The sequence below is a fragment of the Hyaena hyaena genome, unplaced genomic scaffold, assembly GCF_003009895.1.
Source record: "Hyaena hyaena isolate Hyena2069 unplaced genomic scaffold, ASM300989v1 scaffold_627, whole genome shotgun sequence".
In the NCBI taxonomy this organism is placed as follows: domain Eukaryota; kingdom Metazoa; phylum Chordata; class Mammalia; order Carnivora; family Hyaenidae; genus Hyaena; species Hyaena hyaena.
The window spans coordinates 644222-657570 of NW_024081257.1; the positions used below are offsets into that span (position 1 = coordinate 644222).

The following is a 13349-nucleotide window of genomic DNA, read 5'->3' on the forward strand; positions in this document are numbered from 1 at the left end:
CTGTCAGCACAGAGCCCGATGCGGAGCTCAAACCCACGAACCGTGTGATCATGACCTGAGCCGAAGTTGGACGCTTAACCCACTGAGCCACCCAGGTGCCCCTAAACATTTTTTTAAAAGACAAGAGAGGAGAGCCTGGATGGCTCTGTCAATTAAGCATTGAGTTTAGCTCAGGTCATGACCTCGTGCTCTGTGAGTCTGAGCCTTGTGTTAGGCTCTGTGCTGACAACTCAGAGCCTGCTTCAGTTCTTTATCTCCCTCTCTTTTTGCCGCTACCCTGCTCATACTCTGTCTTTCTCTCAAAAATACATAAACATTTAAATTTTTTTTAAAAAACAAGAGATATAATAAATAAAACTATATTTACAATGTGACTGTCTATGTTGAAAATCATATGCAGTCAACCAATTATCTATAATGAACAAATGAATTTAGCAAGTATGTAGGATATAAGACCATTATACAAAAAGTAGTTGTGTTTCTACATAAGAACTGTGAAGGGTCTGAGATTTTACCCTATTTGTAAGCTACCATGTTGGCCTGCCTCGAGGATCATGGTAGAAACACAAGATTCCTGTGTCAGAGAAAAAGACAGAGATAAAAGCATAGGCAGAGTGCAGCCATTTATAAGACTCCCCTCAGCCCCTGATTCTCCAAAGGTGATATGAAGAGGGCCAGGTGATACCTGTACATGTAATCATTTACATTGTAGGAAAGGAACCACAGCTTAGAGAACCTAAACATTTCAAATGAGCAGTAAGCCTGCTTAAATTTTATCCCAAAGGGAAACATTCTCTTTATTATGCTGGAAATTAAACAAATCTTTCCTATGCTGTGGAGGAGTCACACTCTATAACCCAAGACTGTTTTTGCTATACAAATATATTCGGAAATATAGTCTAGAACAAAGGCAGTCATTGCCTCTGCTCACCAGACATGCTGAAAATCAAGTGACCTGTGGAGATTTATCTCCCATTAGGTAGAAGCAAAGAACAGTCATGAATTGACAATTTAAAAGAAAAAAATTACAATAGCATCGAAAAGTATCAAATACTTAAGGGTTAATCCAAAAGGTATATGAATAATCTCTACACTGAAAACTATAAAATTTTGCTAACTGAGGTAAATAATACAAATGAATGGAAAAATATGTCTTATTGATGTGTTGGAAGACCCAATATTATTACAGCTCTCACCAAATTTATCTGCATATTACGTGCAGTCCCAATCAAAATCCCAGGAAGGCTTTTTGTAGTAATTATCATGCAGATTCTAAAATTCATGTGCAAATACAAAAGACCCAGTATAGACAAACCACTTCTAGAACACTAATTGACTGCAAGTCTTATTTTAGACCTATAGTAATGAAGACAATGTGACATTGTCATAAACAATTAAAAAAAAATCTGTGTAATAAAATAGAATACAGAAACAGACTAAAAACAGATAGACAAGTAATTCTGACAGAGGTACAAAGGAAATTTAGTGGGGAAAAGATAATCTTTTCAACAAACAGTGCTGAAAACATGGGATATCCATATGCAAAAAAATAAACTCTAATCCAAACTTCGCACCATATATAGAAATTATCTCTAAATGGTCTTAACCTAAATGTAGAATCATAACTATAAAACAACTAGAAAAAAATAAGAGACAAATATGTGTGACTTTGGTTTAGGCAAATTTCTTACCTTTGATACCAAAATCACAATCCATAAAAGAAAAATTGATAAATTGGATTTCATCACAATTAAAAATTTCTGCTTTTCAGGGCACCTGGGTGGCTCAGTCAGTTAAGCATCAGACTCTTTGATTTCAGCTCTGGTCATGATCTTGCCGTTTGTGGGTTTAAGCCGTTCATTAGACTCTGCACTGACAGCATGGAGCCTGCTTGGGATTCTCTGTCTCCCTTGTCTCCCTCTCTCTCTGCCCCTCCACCAGTCATGCACTCTCTCACTCTCTCTCTCTGTCTTTCAAAAATGAACATTAAAAAAAATCTACTCTTCAAAGATACTTTGAAGAGAATAAAAAGATATGCCAAAGATTAGATTTATGCAATCTATATATGTGAAAGATTTGTATCCAGAATATATGAAGATCTCTCAAAACTGAAAAAGAAAACAAGCCACTCAATAAAAGTGAGCAAAAGATTTCAAAAAAACTTCACCTGGGATGATATATGGATGGCAAATGGCCACATCAAAAGATGCTTAACAGTATTAGTTATTAGGAAGATGTAAGTTAAAAGCACAAATTACTGAATACTTATTAGAATGGCTAAAATTAATAAGACTGATCAGGGGCACCTAAGTGACTCTGTTGGTTAAGCATCTGACTTCGGCTCAGATCATGATCTCACAGTTCATGGGTTCAAGCCCCATATCGGGCTCTGTGCTGACTGCTCAGAGCCTGGAGCCTCCTTCAGATTCTGTGTCTCCTTCTCTCTCTGCCCCTCTCCCACTCATGTTCTCTCTCTCTCTCTCTCTCTCTCTCAAAACTAAAATAAACATTAAAAATTTTTTTAAAAAGACTGATCATGCCAAGTTTTGATAATTTTTTAAAAACATAAATATGTAGCTACCATATGGACCAGCCATTGCACTCTTAGGTATTTTCCCACGACAAATGAGAATATATGTCCAAAGGCATCTACCCAAATACTCAAGACAGGTGTATTTGTAATCACCTCAAAGCAGAAGTAATTCAAATATCCTCAACTGGTGAATGGATAATCAAACTGGTATATCAATATAATGAAATACTACTTAGCAATAAGAAAAGATGAATTAGTAATTTACACTACAACATGGATGAAGCTCAAAATAATTATGCTTAGTGAAATAACTCAGACAAAAACAGTACTCAGATTAAATTCTAGAAAATGCAAACTGATCTATAGTGACAGAAAGTTGCTGAGAACAGGTGAGAATTGAGCAGACAGGAACAGAAAGGATTGTAAGAAACTTTTGGGGTGATCAATATGTTCATCATCTTGATTATATTGATATTTTGACAGATACATACATACGTGAAAACTTAACAAATTGTATGTGCAGTAGGTGCTATTTACTGCATGTCAGTGGTGCCACAGCAAAGCTTTACTAAAAAACAGCTTTACTAAGCACATCAGTTTATGTTGGAATAGTTTAACTATTTCATAAATTTAACTATACTGGTGACTCAGGTTAGTAAAATTTTATTCCTTCATTGTTCCACAGCGTGTTAATTATGATCATCCAAATTAATACTATCCTGGTTTCAGTCCCTTACTTGAGGCCAGTGATGATTAAGCAGAGTGTCCTTCTTATAAACAGAGATGCCTTGTTCTCAGAAGCCTCTCTTCTTGGTTACATTTCTAGTGTTATTGGGAATAGTAGATTGAGAAATTAACTAATTAAGTCTTAATATACAATTAATCCATTTACTGAAGATATATTTAAAACATTATATAATTTCAATTTAGTCTTAGAATTTACTGCTTATAATGATTAGAATGTATTTTCTAATAAGTATTTATATTAGAATGATTCTAAAATAGGTTGATGCCCACAGTTGGAATAATTTCATCATTGTTATTTTATTTTGCTTATCTATATTATTTTTGCTCTGTATTCTAATTTCCCTTTTCATATTTTTTATTATTTTTAGTTATGTTTTATTGTGTTATCACATATTTTTCCTTTAAGGGCCCTCACATTTGTGTATAATGAAACAGGTATAAGTAAGTAGGTGAATATTTTAAGGGATTTTTTTAATTCTGCCTCTATGTGTGTGTATTGTTTTTAAGAAGCCAATACATAATATCTCCCTTTACTAATCAAGGTACTACTCACTGTAGCTGATTCTATTAGAATGTGAGGCCAATGTACAAACCCCTCAATTTCACATGGTTAGCTACATTAACATCACTCAGGTAAATTGAATATAATAGAGTAACATTTTATAAGCACAATCAAGCCATATGTTTATATTCTCAGTTGCTAGTCATGTTCAGGCTGACTGGTTATGGGATAATAATATCAAAAATCTATGTTGAAAATTGAGTTGGTGTAATTCTTTCAACTGAAAATAATTTTTAAAATGAAGTCTGGTGTTGTCAAATTCAGTAACAGTCAAAATCAAGTAGTTGAAAAGTCTCAAAACTCATATTGTTGCTATCACTTAATAATTTTAAGCAGTACTTATTTGACAGTACTACTTGACAGTTTTATTTCAAGAGGCAAAAACCACTTATGAAATTGTACGTAAATTATCTAGGGTGTAAAAGAGCAGGGTAATAAAGTTTGGGAATACACAGGCATACAAAACATGTGTATCAAAAAAGAGTTGTCTAACATGTGGCACCAGAAGATGGCAAAGAAAATAGCTGTTTGTTTAAGAAATTATTTATGTAATTTACATTATTACTCTATTTGAAATACTCCTGTGAACCAGCAATTTCTTATGGTGCTTGCAAATCCTCACCTTGAAAGGTTTAGGGAGTGCTAATGAAGTTCATTTGAGGTAGAAATACACCTTTTCTTACATAGTGCAATGAATAACCTAAAAGATCTTTTACTATAAATAGATGAATACAATGATTATTTATTTCCTTATGGGAGGTAATGGGAAATTTATGCCTAAGGAGCTACACCAGATTAAGAAGTTTACATCCAGTGGCCCTGATGCACACAAAAATAGATTCATAACATGTATATTGTGCTATTCCCTTGAATTATAAATATTCAGAGAATTTTAATATTAATATTTACATTATATATTGATGGGAAGTCATCATTTAAACCAAGGGACCAAACATGTAATACTTGAAAATCTCCCTTGATCATTTACATCTGCTTATTTATAACAATCCAAAAGTCTATGGTATGTTTTTATTATGGCTGTTTTCATTCATATTTTAAACAATAATATTTTCCCATCAGTAAAACCTGTGTCTAATTTTTTTCTCATTATCCAAAATTTTTATCACATCCTTTATTTTTACCATGTCAGTTTGAGTTCCCTGGGAAGCCAGCAGTGAGATAAAGTTCAATGAAAGAAGTAAATCTCTGAAGGCAAAGAGGGAAAAGGCAAGACTGGCCTGGAAGACCTTGGACTGTGCTGTGGATATGACATAATCTTGGCAAACCAAATGAGGAGCTTCAGAGGAAAGACTGTCCATTAGAGGAGTTTCAAGTAGGGAAGAAGTGGCCAGCATCTAGGATGTGCCATGCTCAGTCACGGGCGGGAAGGTGCTCAAGAAGAGCATCATGGCCTTGGCCCAGCCCAAGCCACGGAGCTGACTTGTTGGCCCAATTATCAGATCCAATGGCATTCAGATGCTAGGCCAGTTTGCTCACTCTTCCTCCCTCCCTTCCGTCCTTCCGTCCTTCCTTCCTTCCTTCCTTCCTTCCTTCCTTCCTTTCTTTTAGATTTTGTTTTATTTTGAGAGAGAGAGAGAGAGAGGGAAAGTGGGCAGAGGCAGGGGCATAGGAAGAGAAAGTATCTTAATTAGGCCCCATGCTCAGCATAGAGTCCTATGCAGGGCTCTATTTCACAACTGTAAGATCCTGACCTGAGCCTAAATCAAGAGTCAGATGCTTAACCGACTAAGCCACCAAGGGGTGCCTGGGTGGCTCAGTCGGTTAAGCATCTGACTTCATTAAGGTCATGATTACACGGTCTGTGGGTTCAAGCCCCGCGTCGGGCTCTGTGCTGACAGCTAGCTCAGAGCCTGGAGCCTGCTTTGGATTCTGTGTCTCCCTCTCTTTCTGCCCCTCCCCTGCTCATGCTGTTTCTCTCTCTCACTCTCAGAAATAAATAAAACATTACAAAAATTTTTTTAAAAAAAGGACTAAGCCACCCAGGGGCTCTCGTTCTTGAAGAGAAATCCAGGAAGCTGCCAACTCAATGGCTGCCACATTTGCAGAAGTATTCAAAACTCTCTGCTTACTAGATGATGTTGTAAAACCTGGGAAAATAAATGCTGATAACAAAAAGCCATATGACCTCCAGAGTTGGCCATTTGTTCAAATTTCTTGAGTAACTAGCCTATAAACAATATGGAAGTTAAAACTTAATCCAAATACTTGGCACTAATATAGATCCATGTATTTAATCATTTATTAACGATCTTTTTTATTTGGATTGGTAGGAGGCAGATTTGAACAATGGAATATTGTGTTATACAGTAAGTACCACTTATCGGGTACCATGATCTGGGTATGGCATGGGTATAATACATTTGGTCTCTCATCATTTCTAGAGCTCTGGATGAGAGAGGTGTTATATGTACACAATACGAAAGGAAGATTCGGATTTTACTTGCCCAAGATCTCCTAGCTAACAATCGACGGGGCTATCACCCCTTAGTCCTATCTACTTTCAAGGCTATTGAATGTTCCACTACACTGCAGCATCTAATAAAGAAAATATTAATTCTTCGGGAGTTTTTTTTCCAAATCTCTGAAGTATTCGCTAAGCATATATCAATGTTGCATAATAATTAGCCCAATAAACTACAGTTATTGAATAACGTAAGCGCATCCTTCTTTTGTATGAAGAAAATCCAGCCTTTAAGGAATTAATGTTCTCATCTTTAATGTAAAAGGATGCAAAGCAAATACTTTCAGCTTTGTGGGTCATATGGTTTTCAATCATAACGACTAAACTTTCTCTTTGTAGAATGAAAGCAGACTAGACAATATGTAATGAATAGGTGTGACTGCGTTCTGACAAAATTTTATTTACAAAAGCAGGCAGCAACTGGTGGCCCAAGTTTACTAACCATTATTGTAATAGAAGGTACAAAATACAGATGTCTAAGTAGAGTTTTATGGACTCTAATAAGACAAAAATATATTTGATTTTTTTAGCTAATAAATTTTAAAGAGTATCTGATTACTGAGGATACAATAAACAAGGCATGAGCAGAATACAGTGGAATAATTAATAAACACTGCAATAATAAATGTGGAGTGATTACTTGATAAAGCAGGAAGGAAGCAAAAAAATCATCAGCAATTCTGAAAGCCAGACAGAGTGTAAATGTGTTCTATTAAGAGAGTCAATTTGGAATAGCAAGTTGAGTATTGAATTAAAATACCTGTACTGTTGTACAAATGTATTAGCAATTGGCTGTGTGCTTTTAAGCACATCACTTTTTTGGGCTGTAAAATAAATGTGTCAGGCTGGATTCTCAACCATTTCTCTGATCTAATACATCTGAACAATAAATATAGTGCCCTCCCATTAATAACAGTGGGCCAGTCCAAGGGTGTTAGAAAAGCAGGTGTGAATTTTGGCTTGATAAAAATGTCAAAAATCATTAGACACCAGAGTTTTCCTTGTAAGAATAAGCATGTAATTTAAAAATTCTTCATGGGATTATTTGTTTAGTGTCTATTTCCTCTGCTGGTCCATCAGCTTTACAAGAGCAAGAATCTGTGCATCTATAGCTCCTAGTTCAGTGACTGGCTATAAGAGGCTCTTAATAAACAGACATTTCATGGATGGGTAGATGGATCGATTGATGGATGGATGGATGGATGGCTGAATCTCATTGAGGAATTACTGAAATAGATGGGCTGTAAAGTTGTCTCCAACTATAAACATTCTTTGGGGTTATTCTTTTTATTTATAAAGCTTCTCTGTCTTTAATTCAGACTTGTTGATATTTTCCTTTGCATTCTGCCAAGTACAATGTCAGTAAGGACTAGTTCTTTCCACTTGCTCCGAATATGTCAACCTCATAGGAAATCCAGCAAATGCCTTCATTCTGCCAAAGAGGCAATATTTTCCTTGAGAACCAGAATGTCTGATCATAAGGTAGTTAAAAATCTACCTCTCCAACATAGCAACAACAAAAATAGAGTTGATATGAATCTCATATACTTAATCAAAACTCTTAAAAAGAGAAATAAAATTACTTCAGCTTTGTCATGTGAAAATCTTACCTCATCAAGATACAAAAGGAATTGTATAATTGTATTTCCTTAATTAACACCTGGAGAATTAAATGTATAACTCATATCATTGTTGAGTTATTTTCCTGAATTCTAAACCACAAATATTCAGCAGGCAATGTGTTATTTTCCTTAATTTTTTTGTGTGTGTCTAACTGCTGGGATCTCATAATGTAGCCTTATAGCAAATGTTTGCTGATGAGTTTTCTGTTTTGTTTTTTTGAAGGGACTATAAGTGCATTAAAAAAAAATCCCCTGCTGTATGTTCCAAATGAAGGGGAGGGGGGAGGAGCAGCTAATTGAAATCTTCTATACAAAGGCCTTGATTATTAAAAGTGAAAGGCTCATTGTTTTTCCTTTTTATTGACTGAAAACTCTTGACCACTAGTATGGGCAAGCACTTCTGGAACACATTTTTTAAGCTGTTTTACTTTAATAACAAGAATTTCCTGGAAGAAGTGTAACTGTTTTCCTTTTTTCCTACATTATTCCCTTCTGAGACACCCTAGGAAACATAAATTAGGCTTCTGTGAACATTCTTTCATGCTACATGCACCAGGGCATCCTGGTATGTATCTATGAGCCTCTCGATATCACTACAAGGCCTGGAAAGAGTATGAAGAAATTTTCATGGCTAGGACTGAGATAAGGAACTACAAACAGAAGTATTTTACAACATCGATCCTAGAATGCTTTAGAAGAAATAAGAGATAATCAATTTAGCTGATAACAGGTTTACCCCAAATAGCTAGCAAGGAAGGCATTGGAACTGTATTACCCTTTCCTAATTAAAACTGAGATGAAAGTAGTCACTGAGATGCAGTAGTCGCCCAGGTATAGGCTAACATAGAGCAGGACTTTCTTTTCGTTGTATTGTTTTAAGACTTTCAATTTTAAATGTCACATAGCTATGACAAAAACCTATAGCAAGCTTGGAAACAGCTGTCTGGATTTTCCATCTCAATGATTCTGACAAGGAAGTGATCTGGGCCCTTGGGATGTGTTTTTTTTCTATATAAAAAATTCAAATTACATAATGGCTCAGGATAGGGGTATATTTTTATGATAGTATTTTCCAACACAGAGTTAAATATAATTACGTAATTGACCCTTCAGCATAATACTGGGACATGACTTTTTATTTTCTCAGACTTGTTAGTGATTATAAAACTCATTTTTAATCTGCTCTACTAACAAGATTCAAGACTAAGGTCCACAATGTTATTTATGTGCACTTTTTGTTTTTGTTTTGACCTCAAACTTGGTTATTTGTGTATATTAAACATGGGTCTTTGAATTAATAACCATTTATTAAACACCTACTAATTTCCAGTCATTATGTATAAGGTACTGCAGGACGTGTTGGCTACAGTGTTTGTCCAAACCAAGTTGCTCACAGCCTAGAGCAGGTTGCAGGCTTGTGATCCATTAAAGTACTAAATTATATGTACTAAAAGTGCACTAAGTAATATGATAAGGAGAAGACTGGGTACTCTGGACATGTAAGAGGCCCACCTTACTCAGATAGGAACTGCTTTCCAGAGAAATGATGTTCAGCTAAGCTTTGAAAGAGTCATACCCATTTTCCAGAAATGGAAGTACATCGAATATAGATGAAATAAGAGATTCATATTGAGAAGAACTTTGAAATGATATATAGATGAGTTTATGCTGAATACAATGGTAAACCACTGAACAGTTTAAACAAGAGAGAGATAAAATCAGGTATGGATTTTAGAAAGATTCCTTTAATGACTTTATGGAAGAGAGATAAAGTGAGACTGGAGTCAGGGAGACAAGATAGGAAGTTTTTGGGGCACCTGGGTGGCTTATCTGTTGAGCGTCTGACTTCTGCTCAGGTCATAATCTCACAGTTTGTGGGTTTGAGTCTCGCATCAAGCTCACTGTGTCAGCATGAAGCCTGCTTCAAATACTCTGTCCCCTTTTCTCTCTGCCACTTCCCTGCTCATGCTTTCACTCTCAAAAATAAAAATAAACACTTATTTTTAAAAAAGGAAGTTATTGAAATGATACAAGTTAGAACATTAAAGTGTTGCTCTTAAGGCACATGGATGGAAGACAGCATGGTGCACTGGCTAAAACCCAGGACTTTGGCTAACAGACTTGAGGTCAACATATCTAATACCTTGTGTCATGTTTGGATGGCCGAAAATTTATACTGAATAATCTTACTCAGTTAAAAGAAAAATTAAACCGATGAGATTAATTGAGTTTAGGGTTGGATTTGTGACAGTAATTCACCAAAGAACTGTTACACTTGCCATCCCTCTAATAGGCCTACTGGTCTCTCTCCTCTTTGTAGCTTTGCTCTTTGCATCTATTCCATTCTCTTTTCTCTTTTGGTTCATCTCTTTGGTTGCTCAATTTATGCATCATCATAATGTCTGCTTGCCTATGGCCATTATGGCTTCTCAAGCCTCATACCATATAATAAATAGTCAATTCCCTCTGCTGAATGGAAATGTCTCTCAATATTCCCTGGGTCATGTTCCCAAGAAAGAACAGATGGGTCTTCTCGTCTGCCTAACCTGCAATCCATAACTCTGCAGAATTTTGACTGGCTCTAGGTTTGGATGGTAATGTATAGGGACGATATGGAGAATAGTGGGACCTACTTCACAGCTTGTGGACAAGACAATCACCTTTAGAAGGGATAATTGAAAAGCTTTCCTAGTACCAGTGGCAATATGAGTGGACTGCAGGGGACAGGTTCAAGGAAATGTTTAGAAATCAAATTAGCTAAAGGTAATGATCCATCAGATATGAAAAATAATAAACAGGAAGGCTGCATATGTGACATATAGAGTAATTAGCATGTCATCTACCCAAATAAGGGAAACAGGAAGAAAGGTCCTTTGATGAGTTCAAATTTGAACTTGTGGGTCAACTTTGTAGAAAATCTCAGTGGGTAGCTATATATACTATTTGGCTTTCAAGAGCTGTTTGGATTACAAATAGCCATTTTTGGCCACTCTCTTTTTTGGCTTCTAAGGCTTTCTTTTACTTTAGTCTTCCTCCCTGTCTCTTTTACCTCCTTTGCATTTGCCTACTCTTCCCTCTTCCCTTATGTGATCACTTTGAGAACATAGATTTCTAGAAGCCCAGTTCTGGTTCTCTGGTTCCTCTTCATCTTCCCTATATATTCTTCCTTCTATATATTCTCTACATATTATTTTCTATATATTCATATATATATATATATAATCCTAGATTAGTAAACCCCATATTTATGCTTGTGACTTTACAAATTGTTATCTTCTAACTCACATATCCAGTTGCTTACTTGACTTCACTTAAGTATCTCACTGACATCTCAAATTCTTGATTTGAGCCCCCTATAGCCCATCCACCCCAGTTTTCTTTGGCTTATTTTATATCATGATTCTTCTCTTGCTTACAAAAGTCAGAACTTGAGGATTATCCTTGATACTATCTGTTTTTTAATTCCCCACAGCCAACCCAACAGCAATGCCTATCAGTTCCATCTCCAAAATGTTTCATGAGTCCATTTTCTCTTTCCATCAATATTGCTGTCATCTTTAGCAAAGAACTTTTTAATTTAACTATTTAGTGGCTTCCTATTTCACTTTAGAATGAAGTTCAAATTTTGATAAAGGCCACATGATCCTTACCTCTATCCTTACTATACATTCCAACAACATTGTATCCTAGCTCTCTAACAAGATTCTTCCCATTAAGGCATTTGTCCTTGGATGTTTCCACCCCATCAAAAAAATCTTCATTGAGCCAACCTTTTTGAATTATGTAAGTTACAAGTCACATGTCATTTGAATAAAAGGATCTTTACTGTGTTCGATATAAGCAATCCCCCCCCGCCTGCCATTCCATCACTTTTACATTAATGTATTTTTTTTTGGTATTTATATAGTACTTTTCTGTCTGAAGTTATATTTGTTTGCGTGTCTAAGTTCAGTTTTCCCATATCCATTGGGTAGAATCTAAGCTCCATGAGGCAGAGATGGTATCCTTGTTATTCAGTGCCTAAAATAGTGCCTAGTAAGTACACTAAGTTGTTGATGAATGATTCAATTAATTAATTCTTGCAAAAGACCATTGGCAGGTCTTAAGAACTGAGAGGAAGGGGTGCCTGAGTGCCTCAGCCACTTAAGCATTCAACTCTTTGTTTCAGCTCAGGTCATGATCTCATGGTTCATGGGTTTGAGCCCCCAAGTTGGGCTCTGCGTTATCAATGCAGAGCCTGCTGGGAATTCTCTTTCTCCCTCTCTCTATGTTCTTATGCAACTTGTGCACCTTCTCTCTCTCTCAAAATTAAAAAAAAAAAAAAGGAAGAAGAACTGAGAGGAAAAATAAAACAGAAAGGAGGAGTGTCTGGGTTCAGTCAGCTAAGCCTCTAAATCTTTCTTTTAATTTATTTATGTTTATTTATTTTTGAGAGACAGAGACAGAGCTTGAGCAGGGGAGAGGCAGAGAGAGGGAGACACAGAATCCGGAGCAGGCTCCAGGCTCTGAGTTGTCAGCACAGAGCCCGAAGTGGGGCTTGAACTCACGAACCTTGAGATCATGACCTGAGCCGAAGTCGAACACTCACCCATCTGAACCACCCAGGCACCCCAAGCCTCTAACTCTTGATTTTGGCTCATTTCATGATCTCACAATTCAAGAGTTGGAGCCCCTCATTGGGCTCTGTGCTGATAACATAGAGCCCACTTGGAATTCTGTCTTCCTCCCTCTCACTGCCCCTCCCCAACCCATTCTCTCTCTCTCTCAAAAATAAGTATTAAAAAAAAAAGAAAAAGAAAAAGAAAGGAGCAGCTAAAGAAAAAAGTCTACACCACCACCAAAAAAAAAAAAAAAAAAAAAATTCTTACAGTTTAGAGAGAAAGTACTTTAAGTGGGCAACTGTGTCAATATATAGGGGTGGAGAATGATTTTCTTGGAAGGCATTGGTGACTCCAGAACTGAAGTTTTCAGGGGAAAGTAGGTATTAAATCAACTTTCAGTGGAATGAGGAATGGCTGTAGACTTCTTGGGAGGCAGTACCAAAGAGGGGAGTGGCAAGCACAGTTGGCCAGCAGTATAGGGTGGTACAGTATGTGAGGAAGGGTGTTGCCTATAGGTCATTTCAAAACACCAATAAAAGTTTGTCTTCTTATTAATGTCTCCATGCTCTGGCAATTTCAAACAGGTTAAGGTTAAAATTCTCTTTCCTTAGGTTAACACCCAAATAGAGGGGTAGAGCACATGGGGTGAAAGGAAAATGACTTTATAAGACCAAAGGACCTGGTGAATATTTATAATAATCGGAAAAGAGCAGCCTAGAGGATTTTCAGTGGAGTAGAGGTTATAATCAGTAAAGCAATCTGAGGATATACAGAATGCACAAAACACAGGAATGATTTAGCC

General features: G+C 36.4%; 1 protein-coding gene across 1 annotated transcript in view; it reads left to right on the forward strand.

The window, feature by feature from the left end:
• The window catches only part of MMP16 (matrix metallopeptidase 16), a 284104-nt gene that overhangs the window by 255038 nt on the left and 15717 nt on the right, over positions 1-13349 (forward strand). The gene's annotated exons all lie outside the window — the stretch shown is intronic.